The 19,190-nt window shown below is 44.2% G+C and overlaps 1 protein-coding gene across 2 annotated transcripts in view; it reads left to right on the plus strand.

Moving 5' to 3' along the window:
* Nucleotides 1-19,190, plus strand: part of TEAD1 (TEA domain transcription factor 1) — a 280,154-nt gene that overhangs the window by 78,909 nt on the left and 182,055 nt on the right. The gene's annotated exons all lie outside the window — the stretch shown is intronic.

The raw sequence follows: 19,190 nt of genomic DNA on the forward strand, positions 1-19,190 counted from the left end.
ATTCAGCATTTTTGCTTTAGCTTGCTGAGTGTGGTTGATAATCTGAGTGTTCCCTAAAGTCTCATGTGATTGAACAGATTGCTTCTGTCCTCAGGGATCCAATATCAGTGCTACTAATCCTAGGCCATGAATCTCACGATTCTGATTTTCATCTTTGTCTGACTCATCTCACGCCACCGGGTCTAGAATATCTCTGGGGGAACAGGTCCCTGCTAGGCAACTTGGTAAGTGCTTCTTGTTGTCCATTTCAGTTTTTAAAATCAAATGTCAGCGAGTTTAATGAGCTTATGAAACAACACTAAAGTGATGATCATTAAGATTTTAAACAGTGGATTCCCAGTTGCTGCTGGAAGGGATCAACACATTTCCAAAGCAAATCTTGAGTTCTAAGTTCTCGAGTTCTCGCAGGAGCAATGTTTAAAATACTTAACCACCAGCAGTGAAGGACATCAGTACCCAGCTGGAAGGGTTGCATCTGGCTACCGGGTGAGACTGGGCACTCATCCTTGCCCTGTTCACTGGTCGGGAGGCCTGGACCACAGGAGAGGGAGTTGCTCAGAGGAGAGGTGAAGCAGTCCTGGGCAGCTCCAGTAGTTGAGCCCCCACATCTCTGTGCAGCTGACGTCCTGGTGGGTCGGGGTGGGACAGAGCACATCTGAATTCCCTCCAGCAGGTGTTGGGAAGAGTTAGGTCCTCGCTGTCTCCTCTTTTCCCCTCTGTGAGATACTGTATGCTGAGGAGCTTCTGCTTTGTTGGGCCTGATGCTTTCCCTGTATGCAGGTACTTGGGCAGAGTCTTGCTAGAATTTAGGGGTGTCTTTCTGGGAAGCTTGGAGACATAGTCCTTCAGCCAGAAAATGCTGCAATCTTCGCCTATCACTTCTAATTTTTCCAGCTCTTTGGATTGAGGAATCTGTACATAGGAAATGTTTTTAAGGATGTTTTTAGTTAATGGTGAAAAACTGGACACCATCTAAATATTCAGCCCTGGGGAAACAGTTAAAATAATAGTATTTCCACATGTAGAATACTCAACTTCTTGAAAATCATGAAAACAGAATTTTGGGACTTAAGAGGGTGTTAAGTAAATTGTTGGGCGAATGTGCAAAGAACCAGAAACTATAAGGAGCAGTAAGTTATTTGGGTAAGAAATTACATGGAAGCAGAGAGCTAGTTCAGGGGTGAGGGCATTTGCCTTTCATGAGGTTAGTCCCAGTTCTATCCCCAGCACCTGGGCTCCTGAGCACACATATCTGTGACCAGGACCCCATCCTCTGCCTCCATAAAGCGACAGTAAAATGTATCATTAGCCTTGACTACTATTTGATGGAGTTTTATCATTTATTTTGAATGGGGGTGGGGGGCAGTTGTCTAAGTGGTGCTCAGCAGAGCCGGGGACCCAACTGGTGGTTCTTGGTCAACCCGGCCAAAGATAGGGTGTTGCGCAGGCCATGCAGTGCAGGGTTTTCTGTGCTTGGGGTCCTCCAGGTCTACCCTGGTGGTGTGCTGAGACCATGTGGTGCTGTAGACATGCACCCTAATTACCATAAGTCCCTGGGTTAAGTTTACTTTCTAAAAGTTCCATATATATTTATGTGTATCACTGTCTCTGTATCACTGTCATCCTGTTGCTCACCGATTTGCTGGAGCGGGCACCAGTAACATCTCCATTGTGAGACTTGTTACTGGTTTTGGCATATTGAATACACCACGAGGAGCTCGCCAGGCTCTGCTGTGCAGGCAAGATACTCTTGGTAGCTTGTCGGGCTCTCCAAGAGGGATGGAGGAATTGAACCCGGGTCGGCCATGTGCAAGGCAAAAAACACCCTACCCACTGTGTGTGTGTGTGTGTGTGTGTGTGTGTGTGTGTGTGTGTGTTGCTCTCTACGTCTGAACTTTAGAAGTATTTCCTATACTTTGTGCAGCAGGTAGAGTGCTTGCTTGCCTTGCACTCTGCCGATCCAGATTCAGTCACTAGTACCCCATATATTCCACTGCCATGTCTGTCCCCCAGACATACACAATACATAAGTATTGCATAATTTTTTAAACAAATCTCAAGTTTTAAGACTTAATTGTAGAATCAGTGGCCCTCAGCCGATAAATTGGAACTGGAAGAAACATCGGCGGTTGTCTTTATTACCTGTAAAAGAAGCTGCTGACTCGTAGGGATGAAAGAGGCTTGGTTAGCTGCCTCCTCCGTCCTCCCAGCTCCTCCGGGCTTCCAGGCTGCGAGGGTTCCGAGAGGCCCTAATGGGCTTGTTGAAAGGCTCTACTTGGCTTCTTATTAATGTCCCTCCCTGAGCGGTGCCGTGCTCTGTCCGCTGGCTAACCTTGTCAGAAGGTTACCCGTGGCTCTCCAGGCCTCGGCTAATTTTAAACCCGGCTTGCCAGTGCGGTGGCGTGGCATTGCTCTGCAGAGACACGAACAGCTCCCTGGGAGACACGGCTGGGAAAGATGAGCCGAGTCCCCGGGTATTTCTCATCCTCCTGTAAGTGACCAGGCACGCTGAACGAGCAGAGAGCTGGGATGATAATGAGAGCTTTTCTGGTAAAAAAAAAAAAAGAAAGAAAAAGAATGAAAATTCAGGATTATTAAAGATTTTTTAGCCATGGCAATGTTGGGTGATAATTGCACGGTGTGTGTGACCTGCATGAGTCTTGTGATTTCACAGTGCGAGGAGGAGCACGGTGGAGGAGAAACCGCCCTTCTGGGATCTTGGTTCTGCTTTAAAGAGGAAAACTGCCGTGGATTTCACTAGCTGGTATCCTCCTAAATTTATAGAATTCAGATTGCTGGCCGTGGGCTTCTTCTTGAACTTTGTACGGCTTTGATGGGGGAGCGAGCTCTTGCTTAAAAGTCAAAAGCAGTGAAACTCGCAGAATCTATTTTGTCTGCATGGTCTGCTGGCTGCCACTCTGTAGTCATTTCAAACGCCCTTGTAAAAATAATTTTTTTTTTTGCTATTGCAAAGAGGGTCCCACTCAGAACACTTCTGTGCTTCGTGATCCTTGTAGCTCTGATCTTTTACAATGAAGCATACATCAGTAATTGTAACACAGTGTGACCGTGGGGACCCTGACTTAAATGAACTTAAAATGAACTTTTTAAGGAAAAGCACAGAAAATCTGGTGCTGGTGGTTTCTCCCCACCCTCTACCCCCCTTCTGGGATTTTCTAGACTTCCTCCCTCTCCACTCCTTGTAGCTGAGATTCTGACGTGCCTGTTAGTCCCATCTTCTTTCCCAGGGAAGGCGTGAGACTGGGAGAGGGCATGGGCTCCAACCCCAGGTGGTCGGTGGGAAGGGGGGTGGGTGGGCTCTGCTGTAGAGGAGCATCTTTTCTTAGAGCCGGGTCTCTCTGCCCATCCTCTTATAAAGCAGTTGCTAGGAGCAAATTAAAGAAGCACGGTACATGGAGTAAAGCAAGATGAAAGCACGCGGGATGGGGAATCAATAACCTGCTCATTCACCGAGTGGCAATTGAAGTTAACTTTATGTGAAGTCCCCAGGCTGGGTCAGACCACATCAAGCCAAGAGGGGCCTCTCTCTCTCTCTCTCTCTCTCTCTCTCTCTCTCTCTCTCTCTCTCTCTCTCTCTCTCTCTCTCTCTCTCTCTCTCTCTCTCTCTCTCTCTCTCTCTCTCTCTCTCTCTCTCTCTCCTCTCTCTCTCTCTCTCTCTCTCTCGTCTCTCTCTCTCTCTCTCTCTCTCTCTCTCTCTCTCTCTCTTTCTCTCTCTCTCTCTCTCTCTCTCTCTCTCTCCTCCCTCTCTCTCTCTTCCTCTCTCTCCCCCCCTCCCTCCCCTTTCTTGAACATCTCTCCCCTTCCATAGATTTAATTAGCTCTGTCATGCTTGAATTTCGTTTTGAGACAGTCGAGTCCTGTTTGGAATTTGTGGAATGGGAATACTCGATAAACTCTTCCCTGATCCAAATTTGACTTTTCATAATAAATATGAAGTAATCGAAAAACTCCCCTTCAAAGGACTGAGGGATAATATAACTCTAAGCTCATGTGGATGGGGTACTAAATGAATGAGTTATTGTAGGAGCCGTCGTGGGGATTGTAAGAGTGTAGTTAATGGATTTAAACCACATTTCTTGAAACCCAGTTTCTTGGACTCCACCTCAAACGTCTGCTTTTTTCCTTCTGGGCTTCTCCTCCTTGCCTCTTCCCCTGCACTTGGCCTGCCTTGCCTGCCTTGCCTGCAGGCCCGCTGTTATTTTTGTGGTAAGCTGACACTTGGGCCCCTGGGGGGTGAACTGGCCGAGAGCTGAAGAGGCAGGCTCCCCGGCTGCCTGCTCCAAGGCCAGACAGCTGCGTAGTGCTGGGGGCTGGGGGCTGAGGGGGGCGTCAGCTCGGAGCACTGGCTCCCTGGGTGACAGGTCTGCGCGGAGCTGGGGCCTACAGCGTTGAGGTGGAGGCCAGAGGCTATCTAGTCAGGTTTGTCAGAGACTGGAGGAAGATTTCAAAACCTGTGAGTTTTTCATTTCTGTGGGTCAGGCCTAGAGTATGCCCGAGGCTGTCTTTGTGATTCTTTAGACAAGGATGAATTTCTTAATAGTCACAACAAACTGTATTAATATTTCATGTTAAACTAAACCCAGCAATTATTTACTATGCTGGGGTGAAGAAATGAACTGGACAAAGGCACTGAAAAAAAATCTCATAGTAAAGCAAAAATAGATATCTCAGCGGTAATTATTAATTAGTTATACATATTTGTTTAATTATTTGAGAAGTTGCAGCGTGCAGGGCCTACTTCTAATCCATTAATCACTGTCACTGTCCTCCCATTGTTCATCGACTTGCTTGAGCAGGCACCAGTAACGTCTCCATTGTGAGACTTGTTGTTACTGTTTTTGACATCTTGAGTACACCATGAGGAGCTTGCCAGGCTCTGCTGTGCAGGCGGGGTACTCTCAGTAGCTTGCCGGGCTCTCCAAGAGGGGCAGAGGAATTGAACCTGGGTCGGCTGCATCAAGGCAAATGCCCTACCCGAATCCATTAATCAGTAAAAACAATGTTAAATAATATACATAATGAGTTGGAGGGTTGAGACACCTGTAACTACACGGATTATCTCATGTAACTTTTACAGTAGGTGGGTAATACTATTCATTTCTGTATTGCAGTGGTGGTGAAGGGATACATTGTTCCATAGAGATGGATTCCCAAACCTTATGTGCACTTCATGCATATTTGGCTTAGTCTGTGTGTGTTTGAATGATGCTAGGGATTGTACCTAGCACCTCACATATTTCTCTATGTATTTATCTGCTCTGCCATTTAGAAACTCCTCAGATGCACTGTATGATCCTTGTAATACTAGGGATACCCACATAGGAAATACAAAGTTTTAAAAAAATTTGTTTCGTTTAGTTTTGAATTCCAGCAATCTTTCTGGTGAGAGAGAGTCCATGTAGGAATGCCAAGGAATTTACTGAGCTGCAGGGAAACTTAAGAGAGTATGGTGGGGGCTTGAGATATAGTACAGCAGGTGAGATGCTTGTCTTGCATGCAGCTGACCTGGGTTCTATCCCTAGCACCCCATAGGCTCCCCCAAACCCTGCCAGGAGTAAGACCTGAGCACAGCTGGGTGTGACTCTAAAACAAAACAAAACAAAAAAGCAATTGTGATGTAGTGCATCAAATGTGGGGCTGGAATGGAGAAATCAGCTAATACTGCCACACTCCCCCCCCCCCACCTCCGCCAGAAAGGTCAGTGGCTTCAGTATGAAAGGATCAAGAGATATTCATTCACTTATTAGCACTATTGGTGAGAGGAATGTTTGCTTGGGAGCCCAGGGGATTGAAGGGTGAAGCCATCAGCCTGCCGTGTCCAGCACCTTGGCTGGGCCTGGGCTGGAATGTTGGATATTGGACAGGCACCCAGAGAATCAGACTGGGATCAGATGGTCATGGCTGTGGGTGTGCAACTACTTCGTGGGGGCAAGAAAAGCAGATTTTAGACATATGACAAAAGTCATTTTGGTGGAAAATGTTACTTTTATTTTCTTGAATGCTTTCACAGCCACCTTCTAAATTTTTGTTTTTTTGTGTGTTTTGGGGTCCATACCTGGCAGTGCTTGGGGGACCTCAGAATGCCAGGAGCGAATCCAGGGCCTCACACGTGCAAGGCCAGCACTTCACCACTGAGCCACACCCACAGCCCTACACGTAGCTCTGTCATGTGGAAGAGTGACCTTGAAGGTGTCAGTGGCCAGTAAGGCAGGTCTGTGTGTCCGAGGGCTGGAGCTTGTTTGCTTTTGCCTTTGGGCCTCTTGTTCTTTCAGTCGCACCCTGTGTGCAGTGTCAGCAGCCATTGCACCGAGCTGGGGACTCAACCCCGAGGACTGAGAGGAGGACTTGAGGAGCAGAACTAGCTTTCATGTCATTTCTGTAGTATAACTAGAAATGGATTGCAGTTAGAGAGGACCCAGGAGTTCTTTCTTCCTTGTTTCTCTGTCAGGGTTAGATCCTCAGGAGGAAAAAATTCCCAAGGAAATAACCATCTATACCTCACCCTAAATATAAGGTGGTGTGTGTCTAAGCATGGCTTCACACATGATGATTGAATCACTTTCTGCGTGTTGTTGCCCTTTTGCGTGGTACAGTGGGTGTATATGCTGTGAGGGGGTCTCAGGGAGGAGAAGGGAGGTGACTGATGAGTGAACTGTTGCTCCCCTTCAGCGCACTCGAAATTAAGCAGATGTGACAAGTAGATTCTTTAGCCCTGCGCTCAGGGCTGGACACCTCAGCCTTCGTGTCTGCACCTCTCTCTGCCTGGGCACCCTGCCCACTGCTTGCTCTTCCTCATAGGCTGATCAGCGCGGGCACAGTGCAAGCAGAAGGTAGTGATCGTTGTTGACTTGAATGGATGAGTTACTGTCTGAAGTCGGAGCAGCAGTTACTCGCTTCACCTACCTCAGGAACTTCACAGTCGAAGTGCTGAGATCCCTTTCAGCTGCTGAAGTTGAACTGGGTAGAAACCAAGGACGGCCTAACTTTGCGGGACAGGGATGAGAACAACAATGAGGCTTTCACTGAATCCTTGAATTCAGATCTTTTTTTCAGAGGAAAATCTGTTTCGCAGCTGCTTCATCCCCATGTCGTCACAGTGTGGTGGGTTGTGCCTTTCATTCGAAGGGTGGCACTTGGGGGTGTCAGTGGTTGAGTGCATCCAGGAAGCATTTGTGACCAAGCAGAGTCGGATATTTTGGTGAGTTTGCACATTTACGTGTGTTGGTCTCAGCTGGCCCTGTGTAGACATGTGTTGCTGTGTGAGGGATCCAGTCCCCAGGCTGCCTTTGCACATGACCATACTGTCTGCCTGCAGCCCACTTTTGGGGTGTGCTGGAAGCCAGAGTCTAATGATCATTTATTGGCTCCTTAGACTACTCGGCCATCCTGACACCCTTATTTATTGGAATTGCTGAGTGACTGGGCACTCTGTAGTTCATCCTGTGGCTCTGGATGATGCTTAACTAAGCAGACCTATATAAACTCATTGTCTCTTGGTGCATTAAAACCCCTTTGTAAGTTTGGAATGCTTTAAGGGATGTGTAGCACTGTGCATTTGAATCTACTTAGAGATACCTATCTAGCCCCTATATTGCAAATCACACTGAAAATGTTTTTGATGAGAACATTCTAATTCCACATTTATAAAAATGATCTGTTCTTGACCTTCTTACCCCAAAGATACACACGCTCACTCCCCGACAGACATACAAGATGGGACCCACTCCTAGTCCCTTTCATCATAGTGGGTACAATCTTGTGCATGAGTCTTCTCTCTGTCTCTCTCTGTCTTTGTCTCTCTCTCTCTCTCTCTGTCTGTCTCTGTCTGTCTGCTTGCCTCTCTCCCCCTTCCTCCACCCCCGTTCCCTCTCTCCTCATGGTTTCCTTGTTGCCTTTGTGTGAAACAGTCCAAACCTTTGGCTAGATGTGTAAGGTCCCTTGTGTTCAGCTGCCCTTATTTTTTCTGCCTCTGCCTTAAACTTCTGCTTCTCTCACTCCAGTCTTTCTTCCCTCCACCTCTCCACTGTCCTCTTCTCTGAATAGGTGTCCCTGTGCTCTTACCCATATTAGTCCTAGTAAGTCCTACAAGGACTCCAGACCAGCCTGAAGAGTGCCTCCGAGGACTCTCTTGTTTAGACACAGTTCCTTTCCTTCTTTTTCCTGTTCTCATTTGTTTCTCCTCTGACACTTTTTGGGCTTGTTTTTTGGTCACACCCAGCAGTGCTCAGGCTTACTCCCCGAAAGGCCAGTGCCTTACCCACTGTCTCTCGGGCTTCTCATTTGATATCTTAAATTCACCTGTTAATTTATTCATCTATGGAAACATTACTTTGGGCATCTATTTAATCTTTCTCTCTTTTGTGTTATTTTTGGGGCCACACCCTTCTGTTCTCAGGGTAACTCCTGGCTTTGCACTCAGGAATCAATTCTGATGGGCTTGGGGGACCATATGGGATGCTGGGGATTGAACCCAGGTGAGGCTTACCTGCTATATCTTTCCAGCTACTCTTTTGTAAGTTAAAAAATTTTTTTTTGGTTTTTGTTTTTTAGAGCCATACCTGGCTATCATCAAGGTTTCCTCCTGACTCTGAGCTTTAGGGATTATTCCTGGCAGGGTTTGGGGGAATCATATGTGGTTCCAGGGATCAAACCTGGGCTGGCTATATGCAAGACAAGAGCCTTATCTGCTCTATTTTCTCTCCAGCCCTCAGTCACCATTTTTGGAGAGCAGTTTCTGTGTGCCAGGCATTCTGTTAAATGCCAAAGACAAACGGATAACCAGAGGCCTAGACTAACTCCTGAAAAAGCTCACAAACTCCCAGAAGCGATGGACACATAAACAGATCATTCCTTTGCAGCAAGCAAGGACAGTTCATTTGCCCGGGCAGCAGAGTGCTGCTGTGGAAGAGAGGGCAGGGCTCCTGGTGGAAGGACTTGAAGTCTTGAAGCCTCATTAACTTATTTCCTGCCGGAAGGGTGTTCCTTGAGGGCAGGAGGGAATAACATTTTTTTTTTCTTTTTTAAATCTTCATCTCCTATGTGCCTGGCACATGGATAGGGAAGTGTGGAGGAAGGGTGGTTTTAATTATATTTTACTCTACTTAGTCCAAACTAAGGAAAGAAATAATTTCTCCTTTGCATCTTTACCTTGACTTGTTTCAGAGTGAACTTAAAATATTGCTGTGAACATAGAATACATTAAAGGTGGAAAAAAGAAGAAAAAAAACGAAAGAATAAATTTGGGGACCTATGGTGGGTTGGGAATAAAACCAGATTTGCCGACCAAAACAGCCCTGTGCTTTCTGAGACATCTGCCTGTGTGGCTCAGTGCACTTTGGCAGCCAGGGGACAAAATCTAAGCCTTGTTGGTTATCCACAAGGTAAAAACAGTGACATTTGCTATTACACTTTCCTTAGCATCCATGTTAAGATCATTGGTGGGATATCATGAGCATTTGTTACTGACTCAGAGGAAAAACCAGTGCCTGATCATGGGATGTTTGTTAGCGTACAGATAGCATTGTGTAGGCTCTTAATTCATAAAAAATATAAAATGCATATTTATTTATGAAAAACATCTAATACAAGTAATTCAAAGCTACTGAAGTAAACCTTAGAGGTCACTGTGTAATCAGCAAAGTATTGGAACAGATGACTTCCACCTTTGTTCAATCCTGCCTCATTTCCCTTTTACTTTGGGTGGGGGGCTGGGTATGGGGAAGGGGTTGGGCCATTCATGGCTGTGCTCAGAACTTACTTCTGATTCTGTGCTCAGCGACCACTCCTGATGGTACTTGTAGGGAGACAATATGTAGTGCCAGGCATCAAAACAGGGTCAGCTGCATACAAGGCAAGTGCCCTCAACTCTCAGCACTTGCCTCACTTCTTTATCTAGTGTCCTATTTGTTTATATCACTGGTCTTGGATTTTGGGGTTCACACAAACGCCGTTTTCTCCCTAAGGAGCACTCTGATCAAGTTTGGGAATCAAAGAATACTCAGTATTTGAAGAGTGCTACAGAATTTATGATTGCTGATATCCATTAGAAGTAGGAATTTTAAGGCAAATGGACCAGACAAAAAGAAGATGCCCAGCTATCTGATGAGTGAGTGGATGAAAAGGAATAATTAGTGTTCTGATGAATTGTGTTCTTGGTTCCTCTTAGTTGGTAAGAAGAGAAGTGTTTTCCTTCTGCGTGTTTTGGAGCTTAGATTTGTATTCTTTGAAGGGAGTGCTGATGAGATGAGATCCATGTGGTGCATAGAATCTTGAGAAAAAGGTTGCATGCAGCTGGACCTAGGAGGGCTGACTCCCCCATTCAGCACTTTAAAATGTCCTCTTGTTGCATTTGTTGATTGGTTTCTGGCAAGTGAAAAGTGAACTGCACATTCATTAGTTGCTTTTGTTCCCCAGTGTACTCTGTGAATAACCCATGGGTAAGTAGATGCATCAACAGGTGGATTGAACATCCTAAGTGATAGAAACCAGAGTAGGTGGCCTTGGACTATTTCTCTTGAATGGGGAGGGTTGCTCCTGATGCAACAGAACTTAGAATTGCGAAGCAGCCCAAGAAGCTGCATCTGGGCAGGTCACTTGCTGGGGACTCAGAGTCAGTACAGAGCCAACATATCATTAAGTCGTCTGGCAACAGGCTGTGTAACATTGAACTGGCCTTTTTATACCCAAGGCATGTACCTATAGACTAGCCTGGCCACTTGGGGAACTGGTACTCTGATTGTACTGGGCCTACTTGTTAGGCAATCCTTTGGACCTGGGACTGAGATGGACCCTATAAATTGCTTGTCTGTGGGATTGGTTCGATGACTATATTTATTTATTTACCTAGTATGCTATTTTTAAAAAAGGTACACCATCTACTTTTGCTTTTTTCCCCTCCTTTCCCCCCAAAGTCCTGGGGAGCCCAAGACCCACTTATGGTGATAAGTCTTCTAGCAGTGCTGACTGGAAGCTCCCCAGACCTGGGGCTATGGTGCTGCCTTGACCCTGGTAGTGCTGAGGGCTGCAGGGGGACATGCAGTACAGGGGACAGAACTCAAGGCCTCACATATACAAGATAAATGCTCCATCCCTTTGTACTCCTACTCTTTGATTTTCAATTTGTATTTATTGTCATTTCTCCCACATTTTCTCCACCCCTCTTTATTCCCCTGTTTATTTTATTTTGGTCCTTTGTGCTTATTGTCATTGAAGATGCCATCATAGTAACATTTTTTTAAATTTATTTTTTAATTTGATTGAATCACTGTGAGATAGTTACAAGCTTTCATGTTTCGGTTACCGTCACACAATGATCAAGTACCCATCCCTCCACCAGTGCACATTCCCCACCACCTGTTACAATAATTTAATGGTGAGTCTTACCAATGAAAAAAGTGTCACTCATAGTTTAGTGGAGTTTCGTTTACAAGGTATTTGTTTTCTTTGTTTTTGATAAGCATTATGGTTGCTACATCTACTCTATTGAATGTTTATTTACTATTCTACAGACCGGTTGGAATCAGGGAATTGATTTGGCGTTTTCTTTGACTTCACGTTGGGGAAAGGGCCTTTGGAGTTTTCTTTTGGCACACTGACAGCTACTTTTGCTAACTCTTACAGCATTTTTCTGTTTGAGCAGAAAAGAAACTGCTTTTTTCTGGGCTTAAAAGTTTTTCTTGATGTTAAATTGTTTACTTCCGGGGGATCCACCACTCAAGTTGCAGGCCATGTCATCCACATTACCTTGTACCTCTCGAAATCAAGCCTTCACCTTGGCATAAATGGGCTAGATTGCACGGAACTGAGTCTGTGGCCTTGTGCTTTGTACAGACTCTGTCTACTGATGGAGAGGAGTGCTTAGCTTGACTGGTGGTAGCAATGGGGGAACGGAAGGGGCGGGATTTCTTCTGTCAATCACTAACCTTCATTAAGGGGGTAGGAAAGGTGATTCCCCTAAAGGCTGGTAATACAGAGCTGCCTAGCATGAAATCAATCAAAGCCTTTCTTGAGCTGTCACCTGGACAAGTACTTAGAGCTGATGGAGCGGAGAATTAATCAAGAAATCTCAGGAGGGTCATGTTAAGTCCTCTAATGGGGTAGTCAGCATCGGAGTCTTGGTGCAGAGATATTGGCTTGTTGATGGATACCGTTGATCTGGAGGTGATTTTCAAAAATGAGAATGAGTAATTATCCACTCCTTCCTGCTGAAACGAGAGGGAGCCTGTTGGCAAGTGGAGGATCTGACACACCAAGGCTGCTGCTGACTCCACAGCAGATGGGCCTCACATCACGGTGTTGGTATTCACTGGAAGTTCTGCTGTCTAACTGACAGTGGTTTGTGCTCTGTCCTTCGAGCTCCCTGGAGGCTGCCTTCAAATCCAGACTGCCAGTTCTCACCTGTATTTCTCAGGCCACTTGTTAGCAAGTTAGTGTCTGAAATGGTAGGAAAATAATCACTTGCCCCACTTTGCATATACAAAAGCAATTAGCCACCATTAATGCCTGACATTCTTCCCAACTGCCCAGGGAGATGAGTCAGTAGCATCATTATTCATTAGGAATTAATTAGACCATGCTTGTTGTCATTCGTGGACAGAGCTGAGAGTTTATTTAGCACTGCTTGCATTCTCTCCCTTGGAAATCCAGCCTGGTGAAATGCTGTCATTGACGTGTAGTGCAGGTCAGACGACGCATGGAATTTGAGTATGATCTGAAGAAATGACTCTATGATTCAAAAGTGTGTTACATGAATGACTTTGGCTAACTTGTTTAGTCCTCTGGACCTCCAAGAACAATACTGAATAGGAGTAATGCAATGCTTAAGTAAGATTTAGCAGATACCTCTTTTGTTAGGAGAAGGTTGGACTTTGACTTGAGAAAAAAAGTGCTTTATTCCCTAGGCTTTTATTGGAGGTAGCATTTATCTTGTGAGAAAAATTTGGACTTTCAAAAAGATTATAGTGACCTTTGAGCCATAAGATGCTTGGTTGAGTTGTCTTTTACAAATATCATTTCAACTATGTGATTCCCTTTTATTCCTGAAATGGTTCTTATCCATGTCACTTCTACATTTTGTTCAGCTCTTATGATTGTTTCTTAGCCTTTCTATCAGTTCTGCTCCCCAAATGTTACTTTTTTCATTCGCCTACTCATTCAAATTTGCTTTGTTAGTATTTGAAACCTCTTGGAGTTTCTTCTCTCTTTAGTTCCTAATATTTATGCCCACATTCTGCTTTCTCTCTCATGAATTCTTTTAAAACTGTTCTCTTCTGGTTCTTATCATCTCTAGTGGGTAAAAAGAAAGGGGAAATGGAGAAGTGCCTCAAAATGTATCTCAAAAGTTACTGTTTCACTAAAAATGGAATATTTCTTTTTTCTTTTTGGGCCACACTCAGTGTTTCTCAAGCCTTACTTCTGGCTCTAACCACTGCTGGCTGTTTTTGGGGACCGTCTAGGATGCTGGAATTGAACCTGGGTCACCATATGCAAGGCAAGCACTCTACCCACTATACTGGCCCCTAAAGAAATTATTTTTCATGGTAGAATTAGCTTGCCTCTTAGAAGACGCTTACCATATTTATCTCAACACAGGGGGATTAATGAGTCTGTAGTCTTTATTAGTAAATTAAAAATTGTGTAAGTTAAAAATTGGGTATTGTCAATTCCTGGCTTCTCAAACTGAATCTAGCTCAACTCTGCCTTGTTTCATCCTCTGTTGATTTCCTTCAGGGACCCGGGTCTATTCCTGGCAGTACTCAGCCGACCAGGCAGCACTGCAATGTGAAGGTCCAAGACTGTAATGCTGTGTGGGCCCAGCATGCTTGGTGGCCATCAAGACCACATCTGATGGTGCTTAGAGGCTTCCAGGGTTATACCCAGTGATACTTGGGATACCACACTAGTGTCAGAGATAGAACCTGAATCAGGCACTCATTATTCTGGTTTCTTTCCCTTCCCCTCTTTTGTGATTCCTTAACAGTATACCTTAGCAGTATATCTTGGCCAGAGTGAGGGTGAGGAGTGGAGAAAGGAGCTAAAATTCTTTCTCTTCCTGAGGAAAGATTGGGTGATATGTCCAATCACAGTTCCCAAAGAATGTTTGTAACACAAGATAAAATAATATTTCTGTCTTATAGCTGTTAGTTCAGTCTTTCATTGAATGTTATGTATGCCAGGTCTTCTGCTAACATTGGCATCCTATGCGAGTGTTATAGTTCCTGTTTTCAAGGACATCAGGGTGTGGATGGGAGAGCAATGACAGACCAATGCTCTATGCTCTGTTAGGGATAGGGTGTAGGGGAACACAAGGGGATGGATCTCCATGTTGGCCTCCTTGAGTGTGGGGATGGAATCTCATCCCATGGTGGGGTTGGGTGGCGGGGGGTGGGGGGATGCTACAACAGCAGTCTATAGTCCTGGCTTACTCAGAGACAGTAATTACCAGGCCAGCTCTTTCCTATTGTTTTCTTAACATTAACTAACACAAACCGTAAGGACTTATTTTTGTGCGACCCTTATGGCATTCGATGGCATTTCATTAACCATGAGAATTAGTTAAAACTGACACCTTTATTTAAGAACTATTAAATCACCCATATGTGGGCGAGATGCTTACCTTACGAGAGACCCAAAGTAATTCAGATGAAGGGAGCAGCAGATTCCTGTGCTGTGTGTCATATCCCTTGTTCCTTCAGTAGAATTGGTGTCAGAAGCACCCACATTTGACTGTCTCACCCACTTCTTTCCCCAGGCTTTTTATATGAGAATGTGTATTGGTTGACTCTATTTATGATGTCATTCCACTGTACTCGTGTTACCTTTCTTGAAGTGTCAATGGGTAATTGTGAAAGAATAGTTCATTTACAGAGTATGACTCTTGGGGCACTTAAGAGGAATATTTGGGTCACTGGAAACAATTCTTTATGGAGTTCATTATAGTATGACTGGAAAGAGTTTAGAGAAAAAAAAGCTTTTAGAAATATTTTAATGATGGAAACTAGACACACAGAGGCTGTACAATGTATTTTCAATCCGTAGGAATTCCTTTCTCTTCTCTTTCCTAAGCATTTACATTTTATAATGATTCCCCTGGACCAAACTTCCCTGAAAAATATGAAAACTATTAATCTATGAATATAAATTTAGAGTTTGATAAGTGCTAAGTGCTAGAATAGAAATAAAGGTGCTTATTACCAACTTAACTTTCCATTTAGTCATCTGAAAACCTTGAAGGAGAGGATTTTTTGTAAATTTATTTCGCAAAGGGAAACCGTTAGGGAAGCTGCTCCATTTCTCTTCATCCTGTTCTCAGTAGATATTTGGGCATCATAAGTTACATAGCACACTGTAGTAATCGTAGACCTGAAAATAAACCTCTTTTCTTGGTTTTATAGGTCTCAGAGAACCTTTATTCTGTATCTCACTAAATATGGTGGTCATCTATAGCCTCTATAGCATCTATAGGTCATCTATAGCCCCTTACTGATTTTTTAAAAAATTGGGATTGAATTTGTTACTACCACTTTTTAAACGAAATCCTGAATTTTGAGTGGTTAGCTAGTTTAGTCTAAGCTGTGTGGCCAGTGGGCAAACCAGGTTTGGAATGAAGATCACTTTGAGTCTGAGTACCACATACTTCTGCCTCTGCCCCTAAATATTGTGTTTTCATTTATTGATTAAGGGAAAATTGAATTTAGGTGAGGACATCAGTTCTGCTGGCACAAATATCCTATGTGTAATTAATTTCACTAGATTTTATTGTTGGCAAAAGCAGGTGCTATGCATTCAGCAGTCAGGTAGGTTGTGTGGTGGTTATCCAGGTCCACACATTGTTAGCACACTCCTTGTATGTGGTAAATACACTCAAAGTCACTCAATACAAGGATGACGTCCAGGATGAGGTGGATTTTGAGCTGAGTTGGAAGAGAGCTGAGAGATGGAATGCCAGCAGTTATTTTGGTACCTAGTACGGGGAACTTTTCTCAGCCAGATGCAGTCTTGTGATCAGAAACTCTGCCCACACAGGGCTTCATTTTACAATTAGGTTGTAAAACTAAGGGCCCATCTGTGGATTATGTATCTGCTAGCTTCTGGGCCTATGTCCTGGCTTCTGTCCAGAGTAGGTAATTCCATCCTTCTAAGCTCCAGTTGACCAAATTGCAAGAACCTGGGCACAGCCTATGTAGAAACTGAACTTAAAAAGCCTGTGAGCGTTTGGAATACTGCTTGTACTTACTGAGTGGATAGATTAATTAATACTACCAATATTGTATTCTCCAAACAACCAAGGGCTTGTGCGTCTTAGCTTCAGAGGTAACCTCTGATCTATCTGCAAGGCTCTGCAGTTCAACTAGCAGGACATTTTATGTTGAATCAGTATTTTCTTTGGAATTTGCACAGAATGGTTCTACACACTCCCTGGGTGATAAATCTTCAGAGATTCTTTCATGCTTTAAAATTGACAACTATGAGTCAGAAAGATCTTACTAACTTTGAATCATGGACTAAGGTTTAAAATAATGGAGTTTAAAAGGAATAAATATAAACTATTTTTAATGCCTAAATCAATTTCAAGGAAGGAATTCAGGACTAATATTTGGAGCATAGAAACTTAGGATTTTATAGGTCATAAGTCTATGTCTGAGTCTAATTTATTGCAAGTTGTGGACAAAGTGGCAGGCATCATGGAAGAGAAAAAATTAATGCTGTCTAGTCTTGAATGTAATCAGGAACTTGGGAACTGTACTTGTCATACTTAAGGGGTGTCTTTGTGGGAAGATTTTTTTCTCCCCGAATAAATGAGTACATCCTTAAAGGATGGATGAGTAGAAGTTTACAAGACATGAGCTTTAGTCTAGTCTATGGAAGAATTTCAACGTGAAATGGTATGAAGAAGGTGGTATTGGGCAAGTGGTAGGTTTTTGCCAGAGGCTCTTCAACTTTATGAATTGATGGTGCAGAGTATTTAGAAGAGACTTTAAACATTGGATCAGGCATATGGGGTGTGATATTTTTTGACCTTGAGACTGGAGTCTCTCAGTATATGGTAATGTGATGTCTTTCTGAGACATGGTTCTGTCAGTTGGTCCTCCATCCTGATGAACTACTCCCTGTTCAAAATGGTTGAGAGCTGGGCACATCCACTGTTTGCTTTAAAATGTGTCTTTTTAAAGTGCCTGCCATAGAGGCGGGTGGGGTGGGCCTGGGGAGGTGGGAGTGGCAGGAGGGATATGGGAGACATTGGTGGTGGGAAATGTACACTGCTGGAGGGATGGAACACTGTATGACTGAAACTGGATCAGGAAAGCTTTGTAACTGTCACATGGTGATATCATTAAAAAAGAAAATTTAAAAATGTGTCTTCTTGAAATTATACTATTGCTTTGAGTACACTAGAACTCAATGACTGGACTGCTTTTTCTGGTATGGGTTTGCTTTGTTTTTGTTGATTTGTTTTGTTTTGGATAAGGTGAATAGAGAGGGAAAGATGACAGTTCAGTTCACTGTGTCCTCTAACTTACTCTAAGAAATCGCTTTGGCATTAGCACAGATTATAGGTGAGAGCAGGGCTTCATGAACCTTCATCACTCCTTAGTGTCTGGGAAACTTTTATGCAACCCAGGGTGTATGAAGCATACAAATCAAATAGTTACTGTTAATAAATCATAAATTTATTTTCAAACAAATTTTTCATGATTCCCCGCACTCAGTTTAAGAAACTAGGGCGTAGGTAGTCAGAGAGAACACAGCAGATTCAGTGCTTCCCTTTTCCACAGCTGACTTGTTATTGAACCCCAGCACCCACTTGGTCACTTGAGGGCCACCAGGAGTGATACCAGAGCATTGCTGGGTGTAGCCCTAAAACCTAAAAGCAAAAGCAAAACAAACAAAATCAAGTAGCAGCAGTAGCTGGGGCTTAGCTGTGGTTTTCAGTCACCCATCTGTGGGCTTGTGCAAATCTGCGGGTACTAAAAGATCGACAACCATTGGGCTAGCAGTTTATAAGACTCAGATCCCAATAGCAACAAAAATATATATATGCGTGTGTGTGTGTATTTTCCTCTAAGATTAGGAAACATATTTTTATTTCTTCTACTTTCAGCTCCATCAAATGTGATGCGCTACTCTTGGAGTATGAGTGGTGTGAGATACGGGATTTCGCAAGGCTGTGAATGCAGCCGCTCGGTGCAGGGATAGGCATACTCATGGATTAGGCTGGGCCCAAGCATGTGGAGAGTGGCTGTGAGGATAGCAGACGTTGAGTTCTGGAGAAGAAAACACTTTCTTCTGGTATAACTTACACCTTAACATTTGGCTGTTTTAAAAGTTCTGTGCAAATATACCTGTGTTGGTAAGAATGAGCCAATATTTTGAGTGTGAATGCTGCATCAGCATTGAAAAGTGGAGAGAACCTGAGTTCCTTTCATGCAGGTACTCCCAAGTCAGGACACCTGTCAGGGCCAGACACTCAGAGCAGCCACTGGCCACACCATGAATGGTGTGCCTGCACCTGGGATCTCTTACTAACCACAGAAGTGGGGGGAAGGTCAGGATGTAGTGGGGAGAGAGGATGCGAGCAGATAGGTTGCTGGACTCTCACTCTCGGGTGACTGGCCTCGAACAGTGCTGGTGGCCACCGCATCTGCCTCCCTCCCTCTTTGCAGCACGACAGGGCAGAGGTGGCGGGAATGGTTGTCTCATGGAGCTCTCCTTTGCTCAGCCCTGTTGGCTCCCCTTTTATTTTTCATCAGCTCCCAGGAGCAGCTGTCCTCCTCTTTAGGGGGGAGCCTTGATTAATGGTCCTAATGCCTTTTCAACGAAGGAATATTGCTATATTAACGTGCAGACAGCAGGGGTTACTGGACCCGATCATTTTCACATTGGTGTTTGTGCCGTTTGACATTTGTTTGGAAAGCTTATCCCTTTATGACCATAGGTCACATGCATAATTTAAGGGGAGTAAGGCTCTGAGAAAGATTCCTTGGGTTTCTGAAAGTTTCAGTGCCACAGATAAACAAATGAAAGTCATCATTTCATGATCAGCAATTTCACACGAGTAGGCCCCCAAAGTGCCCCATCTGGGCGTAAAAGACTTCTGCCCAGGTGTTGGCCATTGTGGCCCTTGATATAGGGAAGATGGAAACGGGAGACAGTTTCGCCCCAGCTTTATG

Source organism: Sorex araneus, chromosome 6 (assembly GCF_027595985.1).
Source record: "Sorex araneus isolate mSorAra2 chromosome 6, mSorAra2.pri, whole genome shotgun sequence".
Lineage (NCBI taxonomy): Eukaryota > Metazoa > Chordata > Mammalia > Eulipotyphla > Soricidae > Sorex > Sorex araneus.